At 43.5% G+C, this 25,648-nt stretch overlaps 1 protein-coding gene across 1 annotated transcript in view; it reads right to left on the bottom strand.

The window, feature by feature from the left end:
- Nucleotides 1-22,221, bottom strand: part of rph3aa (rabphilin 3A homolog (mouse), a) — a 44,780-nt gene extending 22,559 nt beyond the window's left edge. The window contains exon 1 of the mRNA XM_034709686.1: nt 22,075-22,221. The gene's annotated coding sequence lies outside the window, so the exon portion shown is untranslated. The remainder of the gene's footprint in view (nt 1-22,074) is intronic.
- Between the last annotated feature and the right edge of the window lie 3,427 nt (nt 22,222-25,648).

The raw sequence follows: 25,648 nt of genomic DNA on the forward strand, positions 1-25,648 counted from the left end.
AGACATGACTCTGTAGTGGAAGTCACTGCATTAAAAACAGACATGACTCTGTAGTGGAAGTCACTGCATTAAACACAGACATGACTCTGTAGTGGAAGTCACTGCATTAAAAACAGACATGACTCTGTAGTGGAAGTCACTGCATTAAGAACAGACATGACTCTGTAGTGGAAGTCACTGCATTATAAACAGACATGACTCTGTAGTGGAAGTCACTGCATTATAAACAGACATGACTCTGTAGTGGAAGTCACTGCATTATAAACAGACATGACTCTGTAGTGGAAGTCACTGCATTAAAAACAGACATGACTCTGTAGTGGAAGTCACTGCATTAAACACAGACATGACTCTGTAGTGGAAGTCACTGCATTAAAAACAGACATGACTCTGTAGTGGAAGTCACTGCATTAAACACAGACATGACTCTGTAGTGGAAGTCACTGCATTAAAAACAGACATGACTCTGTAGTGGAAGTCACTGCATTAAAAACAGACATGACTCTGTAGTGGAAGTCACTGCATTAAAAACAGACATGACTCTGCAGTGGAAGTCACTGCATTAAAAACAGACATGACTCTGTAGTGGAAGTCACTGCATTAAAAACAGACATGACTCTGTAGTGGAAGTCACTGCATTAAAAACAGACATGACTCTGCAGTGGAAGTCACTGCATTAAAAACAGACATGACTCTGTAGTGGAAGTCACTGCATTAAAAACAGACATGACTCTGTAGTGGAAGTCACTGCATTAAAAACAGACATGACTCTGTAGTGGAAGTCACTGCATTAAACACAGACATGACTCTGTAGTGGAAGTCACTGCATTAGAAACAGACATGACTCTGTAGTGGAAGTCACTGCATTAAAAACAGACATGACTCTGTAGTGGAAGTCACTGCATTGAAAACAGACATGACTCTGTAGTGGAAGTCACTGCATTAAAAACAGACATGACTCTGTAGTGGAAGTCACTGCATTGAAAACAGACATGACTCTGTAGTGGAAGTCACTGCATCCATAAATGCAGGTTGAAACTGAACCATGTAAAGAGGAAACCATATATAAACCTGATCCAGAACCACAGAGACTTCTCTGGACCTGATCCCGTTTAAGATGGACTGAGGGGAAGTGGAAAACTGTCCTGTGGTCTGATGAAATCATGGACGCTGTGTCCTCCGCTCTAAAGAGGAGAGGGACCACCCGGCTTGTTGTCAGCTCACAGTTCAAAGCCAGCGTCCCTGATGGTATGGGGATCATAAGAGTCCATGGCATGGGTAGCTTCCACATCTGTGAAGCAAAACCAGATTCTGCACGGATTACAACAGCATGGCTCTGTAGTAGAAGAGTCCAGGTGCTGAACTGGCCCGCCTGCAGTCCTGACTCGTCCCCCATTGAGAACAACCGTTAAATAACGAAAGTTAAAGGTCAGCACGTTCACTCCAGTATAACTGATTGGTCCTCCTAGCCGTGAATTACAGACAGGGTCAGTGGTTTCTTTCTCTCACAGTCACATGTGAACACTCACACACAGACACACACGCGCATCATGAATCGAGTATTGAGCGGAGCAGTCGCTGCCTCACAGCAGATCAATGAGCTCTGCAGCAGCGGAACATGACGCTCCTCTGTGGTTCTCAAAGTCATCCAATGAAGAGGGCGCAAACTGCTCACACATGACAGCATATCAATACGAGTTCTCTCTTTCACCTCCTGACCCTTCACTGAGCCTCATGTGCGGCACTGGCATGTTGTGGCGATGCTCTGCGAGGAGGCGACAGTTCTATCAGACAGCGAAGCTCGTTAGAGGGCAAATCTGAGCAAAACAGGGATGACAGATACATAGAATGAGGTCCAGGAGTATGAAATATATAACCTCTGGGAGACTAATGTTTTCACTCACAGAAACAAAGACCAGAAAAACATCAGCAGGTTTTAAAGCAACTCTTGAAGAGACAGACAGGGATTAATATTAATGCTTATTTGAGCAGAAGCGAAGAATATCGTCTGCATAGAGAGTGATTATTTCTATTTAGTTATTTTGAATGCCTGACACTGCTGCCCAGGGGAAGGTAGCAAAGCAGAACAAACGTTTTTTGGTTCAAAAACAGTGCTCACACTTGTACAGGACGAGTCATCAAGGAGAAAAGGGTGCAACTTTGCCCACAGGGGGCGCCAAAATCAACTCGTACTCAAAGATCCTCACATGAGCTTACGTAAAAAAAAAAAACACAACAGAAAGCCAATATATAAATCTTCCATACTTTATTCTTTAAAGACTCAAACTATGTGTCCTATGAAATAAATAAGGGCATATAAGTATTGATGATAACTGAAGGGGAGGAAGCAGCAGCAGAAGAAGAAGACTCAGTAACCAGCTAGCTAGTTTAGTGTAGACTGTAGAGTGTGGCTCCTACTGCAGCGCAAATCCAGATGAAAGTTTCCTCGCCAGTTTAGGAAGCTTGTGAACTGGATAAAACAGAACTTTGAGCATCATTAGAAATGGATGATGACGTGTAAGGAAGTCAGTTTTGGTTAGCCTGCTGCAACATAGTTCACAGCAGATGTGTGTCTAACATGAGTCTGGTCCTGCTGGAGGTTTCTGCCTGTTAAAGGAAGTTTGTCCTTGCCACTGTAACTTGCTAAATGCTGCAAAGTGCTCTGCTCATGGTGGATTAAGATGAGATCAGACTGAGTCCTGTCTGGAAGAGGGGACTAGATCTGATCCGGTCTTGATGTTGGGTCTTTGTTCATAATTTGACATAGAGTACAGTCTAGACCTGCTCTGTTTGGAAAGAGTCTTGAGATAACGTTTGTTGGGATTTGGAGCTACATAAATAAAGACTGATTGATTGAACATCATGCAACATAAGTCCCACCTCTGACAAAGTAAAGAGTCAGTCATGGTGTAAGGTGTGGTGATGGTACCTGGGGTAGCCAAACAGACGTCTTAATCCTGATTTTTTTTTTTTGTCAAACAATCAGATTTTTCACATTTCTTTGACAAATATTAAGAAGCAGCAAATCCTCAAATGTAAGCAACTGGAACGTACACATTTTAGCCATTTTTTTAATTTATAAACCAACAAAATAATTAATAAATTCTCAAATGATGCAATGGATTAGCTTTGGATCTGTATATCAAATAATTGCAGCTGTTGTCCAGGTCAGATCTACTCTCCTGAGCCTCTTGTTGTTTATTTAAACTACATTCTCTATGATGGATTTAGTTTGCTTTTTTGTTGAAGTAAGACATTCTGCTAATATTTAATCAAACATACATGACAGGGACAGAATATTAGGAACACTTTTTTAAATAATGCACTTAATTACAACAACAAAAACATCTAAAACCTCAGTAATAAATCAGAGTTATGACAAAGACAGAAGCTGCAAAATCACTGGCTTGCTAAAAAATCTTTTATCACCCAGCTGTTGTGTTGGATGAATTCGTACTGCAGACGTGTTTGTGATAAAATGGTCTAAGGGTATCTGGCTTGAAGACTCTTCTTTACTGTATTTAAAATGGGAATCTGGGCAGCATCTTCTGTCCCGTCCACCATACGTCCATGATGTAGAGGCTGCTCTGTAAGCACCTCTTGAGAAGGCCACGCCAAGGACACGTGTCGTCACATGAAGCTGTGCTGATTTACACACGTTTTATAGCTCCAGTTAACTGAGGAGTGGAATGACCTCCAGGGAGACGTGGTACTTACATGTAAGTGTGTGTGTGTGTGTGTGTGTGTGTGTGTGTGTGTGTGTGTGTGTGTGTGTGTGTGTGTGTGTCCATATGGGATTATGGGTCATAACTTGTGGGGTGAACCGGGTGTTAACGACCAAACGATGACAAGTCATTTTCATCTCTGCACCAACAGTTGTTTTCTCGTAAATTAAAGACGGCTTTAATTTGTATTAATTTCTCTCCTGCAGTCGTAAAATCAATGCAGTGAGGACTCACATTACAGATAAGTAATCTGATCTTAATGATCACGCCTGCAGATACATCAGGGATGTTGTAGATTAGGTTTGTAGTCATGCAAATAGCAGATGTTCCTGCATATCAGTCTGTCAGTGAGTCTTTGTGCTGCTTGAAATATCTCTGGGACTGTTTCATGGATTGACACGACATTCGGAGTAGACGTTTGCGGTTCCAGGAGGGTAAATTGGATTCGTGTTCCAACAACAATTACATTGATTGTCATGACAGTGTGTTTGAACATTCATGCTCCCAGTGGGACTATCCATGACATCTTTAGAAATCACACAGATTTCCCCAGGGGAAACATCCTCAACCACAAACCGTGACAGAGTCGAGGTTCTCAACTCGAAGACTCAACAAAGGCAATCAATGCTAATACCAAGGATGACACTGTAAGCTACCTGGGCCATTGAAAGTTACTAACCATAGACCTCTCTGGAGTCCCTGAGAGTGCCCAGCAGCAGCTCCTACTACTCGTCTCATCACTATCACCGCTCCCTCTCTCTCTTATTCTCCTCTATCCCTCTTTCCAGACCCAACTTGGTCAAGGCAGATGTGTGTCTAACATGAGTCTGGTTCTGCTCGAGGTTTCTGCCTGTTAAAGGAAGTTTTTCCTCGCAGATATCACTAGCTCAATACTTTTTTAAAATTCTTAAAGTTATGTTTTTCGCCTTTTCGCCTTATTTTATAGGACAGCTGAAGAGTGACAGAAAAAGTGGGGAGTGGAGAGTGGGGGAGGACATGCAGTAAATGGTCGCAGGTAGTAGACAAATCGGCAACCTCTGCGTCGGAGGACTATAGCCTCTGTACGTGGGGCGCTTAGACCGCTAGGCCACCAGCGCCCCTTAACCCATTAAGACCTAAAACACCTGCTAAAAACACCTTTAAAAACCTAAGCATAAATTGTACACAACCTCTGAAAACCTGAAGATTTTCTGGAAAAAAATCTGAATTGTCAAATTTCACTAAAACCTTTCTATCTCAGCCTCTGGAGCAGATAGAAACATGAAATGAAAACCATTTGATAGTTTAGAAATTGGGCTTTAATTACTTTGCTCTTATGTGCATTCAACATTTTCAAAAAATCATCAAACACCAAATATATAAAAAATATAAATTAAAATGATTACAAAATATTTTTTCCTGCAAGCGCATTTCATTGGTCACGTCTTTGAAAAAAACATGCACGTCATCCCCGTCATGTGTATTTCAACGAATCACAGTGCATCTCATTAGTCACATCTCTTGAAAATGATGACACCGTCTGAAATTACCTTGACGTTGCATCCGGTCTTAAAGGGATAACCACGTATATGTCGCATCCGGCCTTAAAGGTAAATACGCGTATACGTTGCATCCGGTCTAAATGGGTTAACTAGCTAAATACTGCAAGGTGCAATGCTCAACCTCCGGTCTAAAAATATAAGTCCAACGCGGAAGTGATAAAAACTGCAGTTCATCAAGGATCCGCTTGAGGCTGGCTCTGGAAGTCAAAAGACGAGTGTAGTCTAGATAGCTCATTTCTTGATCGGCACACACTGTACGGGGGGGGGGGGGGATATTTTCACATCGCCGCAATTTAAAAGATATTGAGATTACGAGTCTTCCATTGAGAGGCACAGCTGACTTGACTGACAGATGGAAACACTGGAGCTGTTGGCGAGGAGGCTCAAACTCCGCCTCTTTACGTCACAATCGCTCAACAGTAGTTATATGGCTGCCGCTGCCGATTGGCCTCAAAACAGAGCTTCAGAAACTGAAGGGTGTCGTCACGGATACTACGTCCATTATTCATATAGTTTATGGTTCAGACTGAGTCGTATCCTGTCTTGATGTTGGGTCTCTGTTCATAATTTGACCTCCTCTGTTTGTAAAAGCGTCTTGAGATAACGTTTGCTGTGATTTGGCACTATTCAGATAAAGATTGATTGATTGATTGATTGATTGATTGATTGATTGATTGATTGATTGATTGATTGATTGATTGATTGATTGATTGATTGATTGATTGATTGATTGATTGATTGATTGATTGATAAAGACCTCTCCAATCACAATGAAGTCTACAGTTTCACCCCTCCAACTGTGTCTGTAAGATCAAAACCATCATGTCTTGCTTCATTACATTCCCCATGGAAGCGTTTGTTCATCTGTTTCCAGTAAGTCTCAGTTTTACTGTAAATATCAAGAAAAAGAAAAACACAGCATTTGTACTCGTGATGTCTTGATTCCTGGGTATAGATTTAAACCTCAGGGGTACAGAACAGAAGAAGACTTCTCCTTGTGATTCAGTTTCTTCCTCCTCAGGTCGGATCGGAGGATTGGAAGTGCAAATTGCTGTTCTTTAATGTTTTGCTCTTTCAGCTCGTCCCTCTTCTCCTGTCTGTCTCCCCGCTTCACTCCCACTGTCTGTTCCTCAGCTGCAGGGGAGTGTGGTAAAGTAGGTCTTCTGTTATGGTGACCTTAAACAAACTGGCTTTAACATTACTTCAAAATGACATGCACAGAGAGTGTACACACACACACACACACACACACACACAGAGACACACACACTCGATCCTCCCACAGACAAGGAGAGGAGCTGTCACAAACGCTTGGCGGTCCAGAGGAAAGCATCACAAACTGACGTGAAGTAAGAGGAAACTATGGTGTTTTAGAGCTCCATGAGTCTGTGTGGGCTGACTAAGAGCTGCAGGGCCACACACACACAAACTCACACACACACACACACATTATTCATGTCAGCACACTAGCGGACACACATTGTGTAAGAGAGTGTGTAAGCGCTTCGAGGGAGAAGACTCTGACAGATTGCGTCATCCTCCTGTGTTTCCTGTGACGCCGAGAGGCCTCCGTACTTCGGACCGGTTTTTTCACTTTTTTCTAACATTTCATATTCATGTTTTGGGAGTACAAGGAGAATGTGCTTACGCTTCATAAAATAAGCATCAGTCAGCCTTACAGAGCGTACACCAGATTAGCTAATCCATCCGTCCATTATCCGGGGCTGGAAGCAGGCGAAACGAGGACATCCTTTTTTTACTTCCAAGGTTTTCCAGATCCCTCTGAGGGGTTTCCCGAGGTGTTTCCAAGCTGATGAGATATATAACCTCCCTGGCTTTACCTCAGGCTATCCTGGGATCCCCCACCAGATGGACATCTATTACAGTCTCCTTCCACACAACCACTTTCTAAGCTAAGCCGTACGTTCTTCGTCAGTTCTCACTGGCTCCTCATTGATTTGTTTTGTGTGTCCTTTATGAGAGATTCGTCCACTGATACCATCTGCATTTGGGTCCTAACCTCCGTCCTGAATCTCCAACACTAATAGGACGATCTGATCAATCATGCATCAATCTCAGAGCCCTTTGCCAGAGGTTAGCGATCCAGATGAGACATCCTTTGCAGAGTGCTTCATTGCTCACAGTTCAATCAGCAACTTGAGAAGCAACCATGTGTGATTAGAAACAAAGCAAAGGAACACCGTTATTCAATACATCATCCTTTCATCTGTTTCTGATTAGTCTCCAGTTGGCCTAGCCTTTTAAGCGTGCGCCCAACAGAGGCTGTGGTCCTCATCGCTGTGGTCACAGGTTTGACTTGCAACCACGACCCTTTGCTACATGTCTTCCTCCACTCTCTACTCCCATAATTTCCTGTCTCTCTTCAGATATCTGTTTATGTTTCGCCTGTTTTTGCTCTCCGTACCTACTGATTTCCAGCATTTGTTTGAATGCAGTCACAAACATGAGTCCTTAATTTGTCTGCCTACCTACCTGCTTGTTTCCTGATACCACTTTACTTTCAATCATAGCTACCACCGCCTTCCAGTGAGTCACCAAATGTTCAATACACCACTGAACTGATCAGTCATGGACCCAGCAGACTCTTTATTGAATACTGTTGGTCTGATTTCAGAGTCGAAACCTCCAAAGAAAGACACCAACAAGAAGCTCTCTCAGAGGCTTAAACCACCTCAATTGGCTCCTTTCAGAGCAGGAGGAGGAGAGGAGTAATGGCTCCTCAGAGTACAGCTGAGGGACTCCTCCGTCACTTCTCTGAGCCTGGGGAGGAACTCCACTCAGACACCTTGTGATTTGTTCCCTTAATCGCTCTCTAACCATCATGAGAAGTGAAGACATGGACTGGTATATCGAACGCTTTCCTTCATACCTCTGCGCCCTCTGAACCTCACCGCCCACGTCTCTGCTGAAGCCACAAACAGCGGGTGCTGACTCTTACCCCGACAGTTTCACATTGAACACCATTGAACTACACACGACCCCGCACTGTGCTGCAGGTTATTATCTGATGAAGCCAACGTTCTCCTTCCCCCGGCTGTGCCTTGAGACCCTGTCCATGAGGATCAGAAACAGGATCCTGTGACAAGGGACAACCTCGGCCAAACGTCTGGGGGTTGGTTTGGAGCTGTGTTTACTTTACTAATCACACAGCAGACATCTCAATCTGCCTCTCTGCAAGGTTACAACTCAGAATACTGTACGAATCAGTTAACACGCCGTGACGTGGGGATGTGAATGAACAACAAAAGGGAAGCCCCGGTCGAATAAAACACTTACTTTCTCACTGACACTGACAAGAAGAGAAATCCTGCTGCGGGATGCCTTAGACTAAAAAACAGAGATTTCTAGTTTGCCAGAAACCCGTCAAAGTGTCAAAAGCAATCATCTGTGAATGCCTCAAACTGCACGAAACTGGTGGCCAGTCTCTGAGCTCATTCTCTACCGCCTGGTTAGGGGAGCGATGGAGGACTTCTCTGGACTAGCCAGCAAAGAGAAACAAAGGAGATATAAGCAGCATTTAAATTCATATTTCTCCTTAAAGACGTTATATCAAGCAAAACTGTCATTAAATGACTCCTGATGGCTTTCAGGATTGCATCATAGCGTGTGGATTCTGCTCCATTTGATCTCTACCAGGTGGTCCCTGTTGTTTTGCACATGTTCCTGCAGACTCGAGCATGCACAAGTCTTTTTTCAAAATGCAAAAAACTCCCAAAGTGGCGTGGAAACTTTTTTAGGTCTTGCCGTCTGCAGAGGGCTGCAACCTCAGCTGTCATGAGCTTCTTTGAGCATGCTGGCTTGATTTTAGGCTGTGTTTCTTTAGTGTTCATACTTTACAAGGTGTTTATCTGGAGCTGAATTATGAGATGGGTTCATGGGAGTCATAAAAAGTGGTCAAAACAAGTCTGAAGGACGTGTGACACAAGGTAGGTCAGAGGACCCAGACACAGACTCGCACACAGGAGCAGGAACGTTTGCAAAAGCTGTACAAAACAAAATCTCTGGTAGCAAACTGAGCATGAACTCAAAGACTGAGAGGCTGCCAGCTCCCAACTTATATCACCTTCTGATCAGCTGTGGACTCAGCAGGAGCCTGATGATGTCAGAGCAGACAGGTGGACAGCAGGAGGAGGGACGAGACAAAACCAAAACACAGCAGGTGTAATATTCTCAAAAGAGTCCAACACTCACAGAGGAGGGATCGTGACAAGCTGACTATTCATGAGGAGCTGCTGCTGACTTGTCTCACTGGAGACACTTTCACACATGCAGTTTGGACATTTTCTAGATCATTTCAGGATGCACAGGTCCTGATATAACCTCGATGCTAGGCCCGATGTTTCCTGCCAACTGAGGAGAAGGAGGCAAGGATGACGTGCTGGTACTGAGGTGCAAGCTAAAAAAGACGACATGGACCTGTCCTTCCACCCACCGTTATGGGGAATGTAAGATCTGTCTATGATAAGGTGGACGAGCTAACCCAGCACCAGAGGGAATACTGGCAGAGTAGCATCATGCTAACAGAGCTAACACCGGACACGAACGCCACATTGGAAGGATTTCACCTGCTGTGGGCGGACAGGATACAGGAGAGCAAGACTGAACTAACTGGTGAAGAAGTCCAGCTCAGTCCTGGACCCTGTGGAGGTGGTGGCTGACAGGAGAATTATGGCCAAGCTGTCGTCTCTGATGGACATTTCTTTCCTATATATATATATATTTTTTTTTCTTCCTCTTGTCTGCATATATATTTCTGGTTTGTGTCATATTTGTCACAAACTGTCAGATATTAATGCAATTTATTCTTGCAGCAAAAGAAAAGAAAGAGAACATTTTTTTTCTGTGCTTGTGACTGTGTGCATGCGACCATCACCATCCCTCTTAGAACTCTGGCCTATCTTTTATTGACAGCTAATATCATGTTCTGTAAAAGAGGGCGTGCACACCTAGGTGGGCCAAAAAAAAATAAGAGAAAGTAAAAGAAAGATTACATAAGGATATACAAAGGGACAGGGAAAGAGAAGGAGAGAGAGACCTAACACACTTAGATGGAGAGGGACCATCTCACCATGACGCCAACAACTCTGTGCGGTGATACTAATGATTAAGCAACCCTTAGTGTCCACAATCATTACTGAAGCTTGGGTCTCAGAGGGTTGCCGCCGTGCTGTGTTCTATTTGTGTAACAAGACCACCACTGGTGCAGATGAGACCACTTGGGTCAGATCAGCCGAGCGGTTCAGCCCAGCACCCGGGCCGCGAGAGCAGTCAGATCGAAGGATCCAACCAGGCCAGGGGACAAGCCAAGGACCCAGACCGGAAGCAAACAGGTACCGCCGGGGCACCCAGGGCGACCCCCAAGTCACCCAGCAGGAGGAAAGGGGGGCGAGGGGGGCGAGATCCCGCAGCCCCCCCAAGACAGAGCCAAAGGAGCCACCAGGGCCGAGGGGGCCCAGTACCAGGAGCAGACAGCCAGGCAGACGGGCAGGACCAGGACCAGAGCCCGCCAACCGGCGAGCCGGAGCGGGGGGATGGCGGAGGCGGCAGGGCCAAGCCCCCCCCCCTCCTATATATATATATTCTTGTTGAAATTCTTGTTCTGTACACCTTCTTGTTTGCTGCTGCAACTCTGTGAATTTCCCCGTTGTGGGACGAATAAAGGAGGATCTTATCTTATCTGACTTGTCATGCCCCGATTAGCAGGAGATTCTTAGTAATCGATGCAAAACTCAAAATACTTAGTTTCAGGTCAGGATGGCAGCCGGAAAGAGCGTGCAAGGGGAGGAGGAGTTTTGTAACAGAGATCCATTTGGGAGTCATTATTAATGCAATATGTTTGATGGAGTTTCTGCAACACAAACACAGCAGTGATAGACATAAAAAAGACAACTAAGGATGGAAATAAAGACTATGAAGTGGAGAAACTGCAGACATCTGTCAGGAGGAAGTCTGCACGAGTCTTGGTGCAGCAATGCTACATAGTCAGGATGTGAAAGCGGCTGATAAGCTGAATTAATCCAGGTGATTGATCTAGCTAAAAAAGGTCGATAATGTGACTTTATATTCTGAGGAAGTAAGTGGAAGGAAATACTTTGTGTCCATGAGAAACATACATATTTCAGGTGGAACATGAAGATCAGTTCCAGCGGTTTGATGTCCTGATGAGCTGAAATCAAAGTCAGGAAAATGAAGCATCAAACTGAATATCAAAATTCAAGTTGACTCACAAATTACTAATAAAGATGTAAATGTAAATCACAGACTGAAGCTTTAAAAGTGCAGCCAGAGAGTATTCAGGACAGAACAAATGCTGCTCTGGGGCATGAGATCAGTCTTTGGACTTTAAATGAGGTTAGTCATCTTTAAAAACCAGGTTCATCCCAGACAAACGTTATTCACGGTACACAGAACATTCCCCAAGGAGTCCACACGCTCCCGTACGAGCGAGTCTGGAACATTTCAGCTCCCTTACAAACACGCACCGTCATCTGTTCGACACAGCAGCTGTCACTCCTCCAGACAATCCTCCATCATCATCATCCATTCATCATCATCCATCCACCCGTTCGTGTCCTATGCTTCCTCATCCCTCCATGCACTCCTCTGCTGAGGTTTGTCAGAGTGAGGAAGCAGCTTATGGAGCTTAGTTCTGCAAAGACGCATCACCGCCTACTTTATCCCCTGTCTGATGACTCTCGGGGGATGGTTAACCCTTGCATAAACGCTCGCAGAAGCCCCCTTTCTGATGACTCCTGGGTAAAGCCAGGCGTAGATATCAGAGTAATCTGGTCTTCAATCCGAACATGGGCGGCTAAAAGCTTTCACGTCATCCCGGTCTGTCAAGAAGGACTCCAGCGCTCGTGTTTGAGGGTTGAAAGTGTCTATTTTTCCAACAATCAGACGAATCGCCATGAAAATGTCTCACCGGCGTTCAGGTCTGCCTTCAGGCGCTCTCACTCCGAACACATCAAACACAGCAGCTCAGTCAGGGACCGCTGCTCCAAGTATTTGATGCCACAGGTACCCTTTGGTGTCATCTCTGAATGCTCACCTCCAGCACTGTTTTGATGCTCCATCAAAGTCTGCTGCTGTTACATAAAGAGCCCAAAAGAAAGGAAAGTAGGCGAGCGTCAGGAGGTCACGGGAGTAGGATGGGTCAAACTGGCGCCCTGAAGACAAAGGTTCGATCCAGGTTTGAACAGAGTCTTCAACAACAAAACTTTGTTTCTTTTTCATGTTATGTAACTCGCCCAAAAAGAAGCAAACTGATGTCGCTGACTTTAGAAACAAATATGGAAAGGTGCAGAAGTTCTGCAGACTTCAGTGGAGTCTCCTCTCTGCAGGATGGTGTGGAGATGGAAAAAGCTGCTGCAGAAATAAAACTATCACCTGTTTTTGGACGCAGGAAAATAAGTAATGCCAAGTCCAGTATCAGCAAAACATTAGTTTGATGTAGAAACCAGAACATAATGCTGATTCTCTGCATCTCTGCATCATCCATGAGGCTGTATAAACTCTACACAGGAAGTCATTAGGTCTTCACTGGAAAACAAGTTGGCTTCACCTCCATCACAAAGCAGAGACAAACATGGAGAGGAGAGGATGGAAAAAGATGCGTGCAATGTCAAGTGGTGCATCATGGGTAACGTATTTTTGGTGCTATTATCAACAAAGACTCAACATCAAGACCGGATCAGATCCAGTCCCCTCTTCCAGACAGGACTCAGTCTGATCTCATCTTAATCCACCATGAGCAGAGCACTTTGCAGCATTTAGCAAGTTACAGTGGCAAGGACAAACTTCCTTTAACAGGCAGAAACCTCCAGCAGGACCAGACTCATGTTAGACACACATCTGCTGAGACCGTGTTGGAGAGAGGGATAGAGGGAGGTGAAGAGAGAGAGAGAGATGATAGTGGGGAGACGGATAGTAGCAGTTGTAGCAGCTGGAGTCTGGCACGTCCACAGCAGCAGAGATCCAGAGGAAGCTACGGGACAAGGGAGCTCAGGGACTCCAGAAACGTCTATGGTTAGTAACTTTAATGGGACAGGAAGAGTTAAAGTGAGAGACAGGCAGAGAGAGGAGAGAGAGGGAAAGACAGGATCCCAGTGTGTCAGTCTAAGCCTATAGCAGCATAACTAAGAGCTGGTCCAAGCCTGATCCAGCTCTAACTATAAGCTTTATCAAAAAGGAAAGTTTGAAGCCTACTCTTAAAAGTAGAGAGGGTGTCTGCCTCCCGGACCCTGACTGGTAGATGATTCCAAAGGAGAGGGGCCTGATAACTGAAGGCTCTACCTCCCATACTACTTTTAAAGACTTTAGGTACTCATGGAGGAAGATATGTTCTTCTCTTTAGCAAGTTACAGTGGCAAGGACAAACTTCCTTTAACAGGCAGAAACCTCCAGCAGGACCAGACTCATGTTAGACACACATCTGCTGAGACCGGTTGCTACACTGAGGAGATTTTTCAATCAAACCAGCTCTCCTAAAGGTTTATTTACTTCCTGGTGCACCACTGTGTGCTTCAAATGCATGTTTCTGACATAATGAGGAAGAGAAGTTGTTAAAAAGTGGCGCTGAAAGCTGGAGCCGGCCTGGAAAAGCCACGCTGCATGCAGTGGGAGCATGCAGCATCCTCAGTCCCATCATCTAGGGCGACATCAGTGCAAACCACTGAGTGATGATGTGACACACGATGAACAGTTTTCATATGATGCTCTTAATATGTTTCTAAAGTCTTCTTCATCAATCAAAAACTTGAGAACGAACGTGTTTGAATGCAGCCTCACAGGACTGCAGGATCTCCCTGAGGTGAATCTGTTTCAGTCTGTCCTGGAGGATTCAAACTTCAACCATGCACTGACTGCAAGCCTGCAACCTTAGCTGCACTCAATGCTGCATCCCTCTTTGTTTACTTCCTGCTGTAGAAAAAATACATCTTGCATCATCTGCTGAATTTGTGCAAACCTCAAGCAGAGATTTTTCTAAAGTGGAACAATCGTAAAGGCAGCTATAATTAGCCGCTTCACGTGCGTGTGTGTGTGAATGACTCGTGCTCTTAAATATGAGATTAAACGCCCATATGGTGGATCTCTCTCTCTGTGTGCGTGCGTGTATACACCAGGGACAGCACTGATCTACACTGAACAAAACAAAACTCAAACCTCGGGCTGATTATCTCGGCGCTCTCCCTGACTTGTTTACAGCGTCTCTCGTTTCTCTGTTTGTTTGTGTGAGAGAGTTTCTTTATGTCTGACTTCACCTCGACGAGGTCAGCTGCAGGAGCAACGCCGCAGAAGGAGGTGGAGGAACGAGGTCAGAGACTTCTACCCGTGCACTAAAAAGAGATTCTGCGGACATTAAGAGCGTCCGTGAGCGTGTCATGGCCGCCGCCTGACGTGTCAGCGCTCTGAGAAACAATACAAAGTGTCTGATGATGGGATGAGATGATCTTTTTGTCCTCTGGGATGGTCACTGTGTCACTTTAGGTGATTATTGAGTCATAAATTACTGTCACGACACGATGAGAGACGTGACAGATTACATGTCAGCCCCCGGCCAATCATAGCTGCCGTCCTTCACAACCTACATGATGTCATGTCGGAGGGTTATTGAGAGCATGTACCACGAGAAACATCAAGTACCTGAAGACCTCTTTGTTTCTGGTTTCAGTGAAATACTCCAACATGGTGTCTAAAGAGGCGACTAAAGAAGTCTCTGATGATGTAAGGACCCTCAATGATGGAATAAGAGTTAAGATCCTGAACTTGGACTTGGAATGGGGACTCTCCACTAAGGTAGTGTAGAGTCAACTTGAACCTTGACTAAGATAATTAGGACTTAACTTAGACATACATCAATGTGATAAGGACTCGACCGGGACCTGGACTGAGGGGATGTTACTTGAAGTCAAGTAATGGGAACTGAACTTAAGCTGGAGACCGGTAACTGGGACTAATCCCAAATGCTGACTTAGATGATGAAGATATAACCTGGACTCCCACTCAGGTTACAGGGACGCAACCCAGACTCAAATCAGACATGGACTCAGGTAATTGGGTCTCAACACCAACTCTGTTTCACATAATAAGGACTCAATGCAGACCTGTACCCAGGTAAAAAGGAATAAACAAGGAACTGGACTCAGATGATGGTGACCCAATTGGAGCTTGGACTCAAGTAAAAAAGGCTTGACCCAGAATTTAACTTGGGTTATGGAGCTTGTAAGCTTGGACTCAGGGATTGGGAACTCAACTAGACTCTGATTTGCATAATAAGGACTCAATGCAGACCTGTACCCAGGTAATAAACTAGGGGCTTGACTCAGATAATAAGGACTACACTCAGACTTGGACAAAGGTAGTAAGGACTCAACTCTGACACAGACTCAGGTAATTGGACCAAAATACTGTCTCTGATTCACATAATAAGGACTCAATGCAGACCTGGACCAAACTTAGACCTGTACTCAGGTGATAGTAACTCAACTGGAGCTTTGAATCAGGTCAAATAGACTTGACCCAGAATTGAGATTGGACTCAGGGATTGGGAACTCAGCTGGATTCTGATTCACATAGTAAGGACTAAACTAGGAACTGGGCCTAGGTGATGGGGACCCAACTGGGGCTTGGATGGGGGCTTAACTCAGATCCCAAATCAGATTATATGGAGTGAACCTGGAGTCAGTGGATCATGCAGAGTAGATTTCATACATGGGAGCAGATTTAAGTAGTCACACACACACACACACACACACACCCACAGCCACACACACATAAATACACATCTGTCCCATCATCATGTCCACACCGTGAACAATTCGAGTGCACCCGTGATCTGCAGCTAATCACACACTGTGGGGTCTCGGCGGGTCTGTGCAACACATCTGCTGTTCCCGCTGCGCTCAGAGAATCCCTGCACGCCGAACGCCATCACGCCTCCACGCCTCAGCTGCAGATCGGAGGAGGAGGAGGAAAAGTCAATTACCGTACATCTCAACCGTCCAAACGGCTAAACGCCGGGATGAACGAGCTCATGTGGAACAGCCCTCGCAGGAAGAGACGGGAGAATGGGAAAGCCATGAATTACAATTGATCACTTGGAATGGATTGGCTCGGGATGGACTTGACCTCGACCCTGACTCTGTTTTATGATCGAAGAGGCAATTTCAGCCACTTAAACTGGACGTATATAATCTATCAGTAACAGAAAGCCATTCACTTTTACTTCCTGTCATGATAGGAGCGAGTGAGCCGCGTGCATATGCATTTAAATTTGTAGATTTTTACGTTAGAGTCAGGGGTGGAGGAAGATTTCAGAGCTTTTAGTGGAGTAAAAATAACCGTACAGGGTGTGGAGATACTCCAATATGATCCATATTTAGAGCTATCCAACATGTCTTCTTTAAATGACCAGCAGGTGATAATAACTCAGAGTCTCCTCAGATTCGTCCACGAGCACGAAACAACATCCTCCAAACAAAATAACCATGAAGAAGAAGGCGAGTCGTTTTGACTTCATACATGAATCATGACACAATTTCACACACACGTCCCAGTGGACAAAAAACGATGGAGTGATGACATTTCATATCAAAAAAAGGTCAAAGGTCAGTTCCACTTTGACCTCCCATCTTCCCCGCTCCTGTGAACATCACACCTCAGCCTCAAACCCAGGCGTCTACTGAAACCTGATATTTTCTCCCACTTTGTTTGTCCCCCAGAGAGCGAAGCCCTCACATCGATCAATTACTCCGACCTCTTTCATCCAACCCGTCGTCCTCCCAGGACAGATTTGTGTCTCTTTTACTTTGTGACATTCACACTTTTTAAAAGCTCATGTGAGGAGTTTTTTTAGATGGCGGTAATGAAACAGACTGAAATTAATATTGATACCAAGTTTTGACCTACAGAAGTGACCGTGACCCTCAGCGTGAGGCTGGACTGTTTCTGTGCAGTCATTTTAAAAAGTCTGGAACATCTGCTGAAGAGTCGGTGTCAGACAAAGTGATTAACGGCCTTATATTTACATCATCAACGGCAAGAACGCCTCAAAAGGGATCAGTAAACTGGAACAAGAAGACACTGCAAACATTTATACAGGACAAAAACAGCAAAGAGATAAGAGGCATCACTTTGTCCAGAGGGGGCGCCAAAATCCACACATGCTGAAAGAGCTAGCTTTGATAAATACAAGACTCTGATTGGTCCAATCCATGGAAAGGAGTCTGTGACATTCCCCCTCTGCCTGTTGACTCTGTGGTAAGGCCGTGTGGATAAATGGAATGGAATGGATCAAAGGAAAAATGGAACAGATCAAAGCAGAATGGAATGGAATGGAACAGATCAAAGCAGAATAGAATGGAATGGAACAGATCAAAGCAGAATAGAATGGAATGGAACAGATCAAAGCAGAACAGAATGGAATGGAACAGATCAAAGCAGAATGGAATGGAACAGATCAAGGCAGAACAGAATGGGATGGAACAGATCAAAGCAGAATGGAATGGAACAGATCAAGGCAGAACAGAATGGGATGGAACAGATCAAAGCAGAATGGAATGGAATGGAACAGATCAAAGCAGAATAGAATGGGATGGAATAGATCAAAGCAGAACAGAATGGAATTGAACAGATCAAAGCAGAATGGAATGGAACAGATCAAAGCAGAACAGAATGGAATGGAACAGATCAAAGCAGAACAGAATGGAATGGAACAGATCAAAGCAGAATGGAATGGAACAGATCAAGGCAGAACAGAATGGGATGGAACAGATCAAAGCAGAATGGAATGGAACAGATCAAAGCAGAATAGAATGGAATGGAACAGATCAAAGCAGAATAGAATGGAATGGAACAGATCAAAGCAGAATAGAATGGAATGGAACAGATCAAAGCAGAATAGAATGGAATGGAACAGATCAAAGCAGAACAGAATGGAATGGAACAGATCAAAGCAGAATAGAATGGAATTGAACAGATCAAAGCAGAATGGAATGGAACAGATCAAAGCAGAACAGAATGGAATGGAACAGATCAAAGCAGAATGGAATGGAACAGATCAAGGCAGAACAGAATGGGATGGAACAGATCAAAGCAGAATGGAATGGAACAGATCAAAGCAGAATGGAATGGAATGGAACAGATCAAAGCAGAATAGAATGGAATGGAACAGATCAAAGCAGAATAGAATGGAATGGAACAGATCAAAGCAGAATAGAATGGAATGGAACAGATCAAGGCAGAACAGAATGGAATGGAACAGATCAAAGCAGAATAGAATGGAATGGAACAGATCAAAGCAGAATAGAATGGAATGGAACAGATCAAAGCAGAATAGAATGGAATGGAACAGATCAAAGCAGAATAGAATGGAATGGAACAGATCAAAGCAGAATAGAATGGAATGCTTCCGGTTGATCAAAGCCAAATAACAACAGTGATTCATTCTAGAACGCAAAAGCGACACCAGGAACAACCTGATCACACGCCACATCAAATCACTCCACAGAAAGTAGTCCGTCACATTCCCCCTCTGCCTGTTGACACTGTGGTACAAACGTTAGTGGGGCCTCAGGCTGGTCTTGATAGTGGGGGAATATGGGGACAGATGTGAGAGCAGCCTGAGGAGCTACTGGACCCCAACCATCTCAGAGAGGGAGAAGTAGAGCAACATCCTGTCCTGTGCCACCGTCTCTAGTTTTTAAAAGGAGGTCATTGTATGAAAGTCACACTAAAATCAAAATGACAAAAACTGTGATTTTCTCTCTAAGGGACTCTTTGGGACTTTGAAAAGCGAGCTGTCACACCTTTATTTTCTTCATGCTCTTACGTTCGGTTCTCTCCTCCCTGCAGATACGTTTCTGTAATTCAGTGGTTTTTCTACAAAAAGCAGCGCTCAGGACAATTCAGTCTTTGGAGACGACATCTCAAAAAGCACCGAGTCAAGAGTAAAAAAAACCCTACAGTAGGAGGTATTTCCCCTGAGTTCAGCAGGCGGGGGGTGTTGAGCCGGCGTGAATCGTCTCTATTCAAGCACATTAGCCACATCAGTCAGTCAGCACCTGAGCGCTCAGCAGTCTGAATAATCCACCGCCACCCACCTCACACAGTGCAGTCAATACGGCTGATTTAGGGTCAAAAGGTGCATTCAACCGGGACTGCACAGAGCATGGGAAAGGAGAGGTGAGCTCAATAACCCCGACGGTGGCTGAGGATGATAGACCAAATTATAAAACAAGTGCTGTAGAATCGTAAATCAATTTCACGCACACACACACACACTGAGTAAATTCATGCTTCCTTTCCTCCTCATCCTGTCCTGCTCGGCTTTGACTAAACTGCTGCCATGACGTGTTAGGCAGTGAGCTTGGTGCTCCTTCACCCTCTGTGCTGACGGTTCCTCCGGAGCTGACTGAGGATGTTAAGACAGAACGCCTCCTCATCTCTGATGCACGCTCTCTTCTTACTGCCTCAACATTTACAAAGTGCTCCTTCATTTAGAGGACTTTAAATGTTGGGAGATACACTTACTCACATAACTGCTGAGAGTGAGATGAGAAGATTGATTCCACTTTCATGTCTGTGTGTTTGATATGAAGCCACATCTGGGACACAGTTAGCGAAGCCTAGCATGAAAGCCAAGAGCAGGCGCGAAACAGCAAACCTGGCTTCATGTGAACGTTACACAATCCACCCACCGACACCTCAAACCTAACCAACAGGTTAGCTTTAAAAAATCAGAAACTAAAGAGTAAAAATGACAAGTTTGAGTTTCAGAGGACACCTTTGATGTGTTAGCATTTTTTGCACAGTGTTAGCAAGGCTTTATACTGCTTTAGCATGAGGTAGACCATCAGCTAGGTTGTTTATCTCGGCGTAAAGAAGCTAGCATTACAGCAAGCCTTTAAAAACTTTAAAATTTACATGATTGTTTAGTCTACACAAAAAAAAAGGGTACCAGGGCGCTGGTGGCCTAGCGGTCTAGGCGCCATAGTTCGAGGCCATAGTTCGAGGCCATAGTTTGAGGCCATAGTTTGAGGCCATAGTTTGAGGCCATAGATCGAGGCCATAGTTCGAGGCCATAGTTCGAGGCCATAGTTCTCGTCGCAGAGGTTGCCGGTTCAACTCCCGGCCGGTCGACCATTTACTGCATATCTTCCCCCCTCTCTCTACCTCCCACATTTCCTGTCTCTCTTCAGCTGTCCTGTCAATAAAGCTGAAAAAGCCCCAAAAATATAACTTACAAAAAACAAAGGGTGAAGTCCACAAATTTCCGAAGATTGAAAACGCCATAGCTTCTGTATGCTACATATGTAGCTAGCAACTGCACCTAGTGTTAGCTAAGCATAAAGACTTGAAACTGGGTGAAAAAAAAGATAGCTTAGCTGTTTTTTAGAGTCAAAATATTCGTACAAGAATACCTGACGTGACACATCAGGTCCTATCCGTATGATAAGTATGATAAGCTAGGCTAGCTATGGAACAGTAGCATGTCGAGATTGATTGACACGGAAAAAAACCTAGTGAGCTCTGACTCACGGTGCATTAGGGATGTTTTTCTATTGGTGACAACATGGATTCATATAGATACAGACAAAATCAGTGCTGAAAGCATGGTGCACTGTTTTAGTATTTCAGTTGGTTAGATATTTGTAGGGACTTGGAATAAGGGGTTTGAAAACAAGACCGTCAAGCAAACCTGGACGTATCTTCATCCTGACGTGATGCAAACAGCTAGCACGGTTCTTTGCTAGCAAAATAATGTGTAATCTTCACAAAATGTTTACCTGTTGTTGCAAAGAACAGCTGCAAAACATAAAACTGATGTTTTTATATTTAGTTTTTAAACAAATGAAATCAAGAGACACAATCTGAAAGCAAGTGTATGCTAATCTTATAGCTGAGCTACAGTACTAGCTTGGCTGAAGCTAAGAGGGGCGAAGTGGTTAGCTTAGCCGTATTGGAATGCAGTAAAAATATTATTGATTTGTTGTTTTCATATATTCATGTATTTTTATTTCATTATTATTTTTTTGTAACATATTTATATTAACATATTTTTTGTTTTGGATGGATTATGGAAACAGCAGACACACAGAGCCAAAATGATCACACTGGACGAACAAACTCTGACTATATCTAAACATAATGCACAACGTACAGGACACTAAGTAGGATTTAAATGTTGACATAGGATTTAATAGCTTGATTTTGTAATAACTTATATATATTAAAACAAAATACATAACATATAGTTCATAAAGATTCTTCAAATATTTGCTCTGTCATCAAAACTCCAGTATCAGGTGTGCTATATGTTTTAGAGATGAATATATATATATATATTTTAACGGTATGAAAACGTCACATTAAGAAACAAAAATGACCTCATCTCTTGATGTTGTATTTTGAGGTTGCGAAAAAATGTGAAAGTGTAATACATTTGGACAAAAAGGCATAATTGAACATTTTTTAAATCTGGTTTTGCAATGAAAGTTATTTTAACATTCAGGTGTTTTATTTCTAAAAGGAAGAAAAAGCCATTTGGGGACATTTCAGAAACATTGTCTTATATTAAGCTTAAGTTTTTAGTTTATTTATCTATAATCATTAGAAAATGTTGTTGATTCAGTTATTTATTTCACTTCAAGTAAACTACAGTCTGTGTGTGTGCTGCTTAAAACCAACATGAAGTCAAACACTTCCAAACACAAGACATAAAGGAACATTTTCATCATAATAAACAGAATCATTTCAAATAAAAGTCTCTGAGTGAAGCTTCTTACCTGAGGTTTCCGTACAGACGTGTTCTTCTTCTCCTCCTCTCTGCAGGGTGAGATCAGCTTCAGAGTGACAGAGTGTGTATCGCCAGCAGCTCCGTCTCAGCATCCAGCATCCTCTCCACTACTCTCCTCTTCCTCACTGCCGACCTCCTCGACACACGCACTGTAGTAAAAGCCTCGCTCCGCCTCCCTCCCCCATCTCTCTCTCTCTCTCTCTCTCTCCCTCTCCCTCCCTCCCTCCCTCCCTCTCTCTCTGTCTTTCTTTAACGAAACCCGTCCACTCTCATCTCATCAGCAGAAGACAAAATGGTGATGCTGTTATCGCTGGCAAAGTCGACTATAATTATTAAACAGCTTAAACAGCATCACTGTCACTGAACTCTGCTGTTCCTCTAGTGCTTTCAGGTAAAATCAGGAACATTTCAGGATTATTTACTTAAAAACAAACAGACTTCTGTTAGATATTAGTGTTCAAACATCAAAATGTATTCAACAATTAAAAAATCTAAATAAATCATTTTATTTTGAAGGAAATGGTGCTCTTATTTTACATATTTTTCAGACTTCACTTAGGGCTGATTAATTCATGATAAATGACGTAACATCAACAGAAATAATACATCACCCTGTCTGTTAGCTTGATTTCCTCCTGAGTCAGAACGACGTGCATCTCTAAGTCGTGGCACTCAACGTCAGCCTCGTTCTCTCTCCTCAGGTTGCTCGTCAGAAAGTCAACACATGGAAAATGAAATCAAGGCCAGACACCTTAATTCCCCTAAAAGTGAGGCAGAGCGTGTCCACGCATTTGGGGGGGAGATTTAGATAATTTTCAGTTAGTGTCAGAAATGAAGCAGGGACCTGCTCAGGAGAAAGACAGCACAAGGTTATAAAATACAATATTCTATGAGCTTATTTCTAGAAATATTCAAGAGCCTGGTCCTGAAAGTTTGCAGTTTCTTGTTCACACGTCTCCAACTGCTAATAACTGCAGTACCTCAAGTGTCCACTAGAGGCTGGCTGCAGAAACACAGGAAACCACATACACACACATTCAAAGAGGATGATCTTTACAGCAGAAATAAACAGGTTCAAAAAAACAGTTTAGGTCTGAATAGCTCATTTCTCTATCGGCACACACTGTACAAGGGGTAGAGATTTTAAACTTACTTGTTTTGCCCAAATAAGGGCGTGCCTGCATGATTGACAGGCGGGAACACTCTAGCTGTTAGCAAAAAGGCTAAAGCCTCACCTCTTTACCTCACACTAGCTCCGATGAAGTTAGGTTGTGTTCAGCATTTCCTTTTTTTTGTTTCCTCCTCTTGTCTGCATATATATTTCTGGTTTGTGTCATGTTTGTCACAAACTGTCAAATATTAATGCAATTTATTCTTGCAGCAAAAGAAAAGAAAGAGAACTTTTTTCTTCTGTGCTTGTGACTGTGTGCATGTGACCATCACCATCCCTCTTAGAACTCTGGCCTATCTTTTATTGACAGCTAATATCATGTTCTGTAAAAGAGGGCGTGCACACCGAGGTGGACCAAAATAAATAAGAGAAAGTAAAAGAAAGATTACATAAGGATATACAAAGGGACAGGGAAAGAGAAGGAGAGACAGACCTAAGACACTTCGATGGAGAGGGACCATCTCACCATGACGCCAATAAAACTCTGTGCAGTGATACTAATGATTAAGCAACCCTTAGTGTCCACAATCATTACTGAAGCTTGGGTCTCAGAGGGTTCAGCATTTCCAATATGGCACCCGCCGACGATCAGCTACAGGAACAGATGAGTGACGTCACAGATACTACGTCCATTTTTTTACACAATCTATGGTCTCCTCACAGTCTTCCCTGCACGCCGATGTGCAGACATATTCGCTTTTCTCTTCTTGAAAATGATTCTCCTTCTTGATGTTTTTGTTCATCCTGATATGAGTCACTCTTCTTGGTTCGCACCAGTTGCATGATTTGAACATCAACACCTCCTTGGTGCAGAATTTTCACATCAGCTCACCTTGACTTCTTGCAGAAATGTAACTTGCAAGCAGGCAGGAAAATTCTGCACAAAGTCAGGGTTAAAATTTCTGCTTTTTGCGTTCACACATGCAGCGAAACCCTGAAAATTTCTGAAGTTTGATGCATGTGTGAATGCAGCTACAAATAGTCAACTCCACCTTTAATTGAATCATCCAACACTTAATGAACAGCAAAGACTGGAAGCAAGGAAAAGAGTATACATCTTCTTTCTTATCTGGTGACATTCCCACTTAAAGAGGACTTTAACTGAGACACTTTTAACAGGAACTCTGGCCTATCTTTTATTGGCAGCTAATATCATGTTCTGTGAAAGAGGGCGTGCACACCTAGGTGGGCCAAAAAAAAATAAGAGAAAGTAAAAGAAAGATTACATAAGGATATACAAAGGGACAGGGAAAGAGAAGGAGAGAGAGACCTAAGACACTTAGATGGAGAGGGACCATCTCACCATGACGCCAATAAAACTCTGTGCGGTGATACTAATGATTAAGCAACCCTTAGTGTCCACAATCATTACTGAAGCTTGGGTCGCAGAGGGTTCAGCATTTCCAATATGGCACCCAGCATTTCCAATATGGTACCCGCCGACGATCAGCTTCAGGAACAGATGGGTGACGTCACAGATACTACATCCATTTTTTTACACAGTCTATGGTCTCCTCACAGTCTTCCCTGCACGCCGATGTGCAGACATATTCGCTTTTCTCTTCTTGAAAATGATTCTCCTTCTTGATGTTTTTGTTCATCCTGATATGAGTCACTCTTCTTGGTTCGCACCAGTTGCATGATTTGAACATCAACACCTCCTTGGTGCAGAATTTTCACATCAGCTCACCTTGACTTCTTGCAGAAATGTAACTTGCAAGCTGGCAGGAAAATTCTGCACAAAGTCAGGGTTAAAATTTCTGCTTTTTGCGTTCACACATGCAGCGAAACCCTGAAAATTTCTGAAGTTTGATGCATGTGTGAATGCAGCTACAAATAGTCAACTCCACCTTTAATTGAATCCTCCAACACTTAATGAACAGCAAAGACTGGAAGCAAGGAAAAGAGTATACATCTTCTTTCTTATCTGGTGACATTCCCACTTAAAGAGGACTTTAACTCAGACACTTTTAACATGAACTTTGATATGAGCGAGGTTTTGAATGAAGGGGTGTGACTGTTAGCTTCTACAATAACATCTCAAAGGATCACATTTCCTTTTCTGTTATTGTTGGATGCATTAAACTGCTTCCTCCTGTTTAACCCGGCCTCTCTGACTCTATACATGTGCTCACATTCATGCACCATGTGGGAATACTTTCTAATAGATCTATTTTTGGTCCTTTATTTCCCCTGAAGCTAAACAGCTGCACTTATTATGTGCAATACAATACAAATCCAATAGGCCGGCTGCGCTGTGCAATTAGAGGCCATGATGATTATGTAATTCTATTATTCAGACGACCAAGCCAAGAGTTAACCTTAAGCCATTTGACATGAGCGGTCAGTGGAGCAACACACGTCACTCACAGTGTGTCACACATGTTGTGTT

This window comes from Notolabrus celidotus, chromosome 19 (assembly GCF_009762535.1).
Source record: "Notolabrus celidotus isolate fNotCel1 chromosome 19, fNotCel1.pri, whole genome shotgun sequence".
NCBI classification, from domain to species: Eukaryota; Metazoa; Chordata; class Actinopteri; order Labriformes; family Labridae; genus Notolabrus; species Notolabrus celidotus.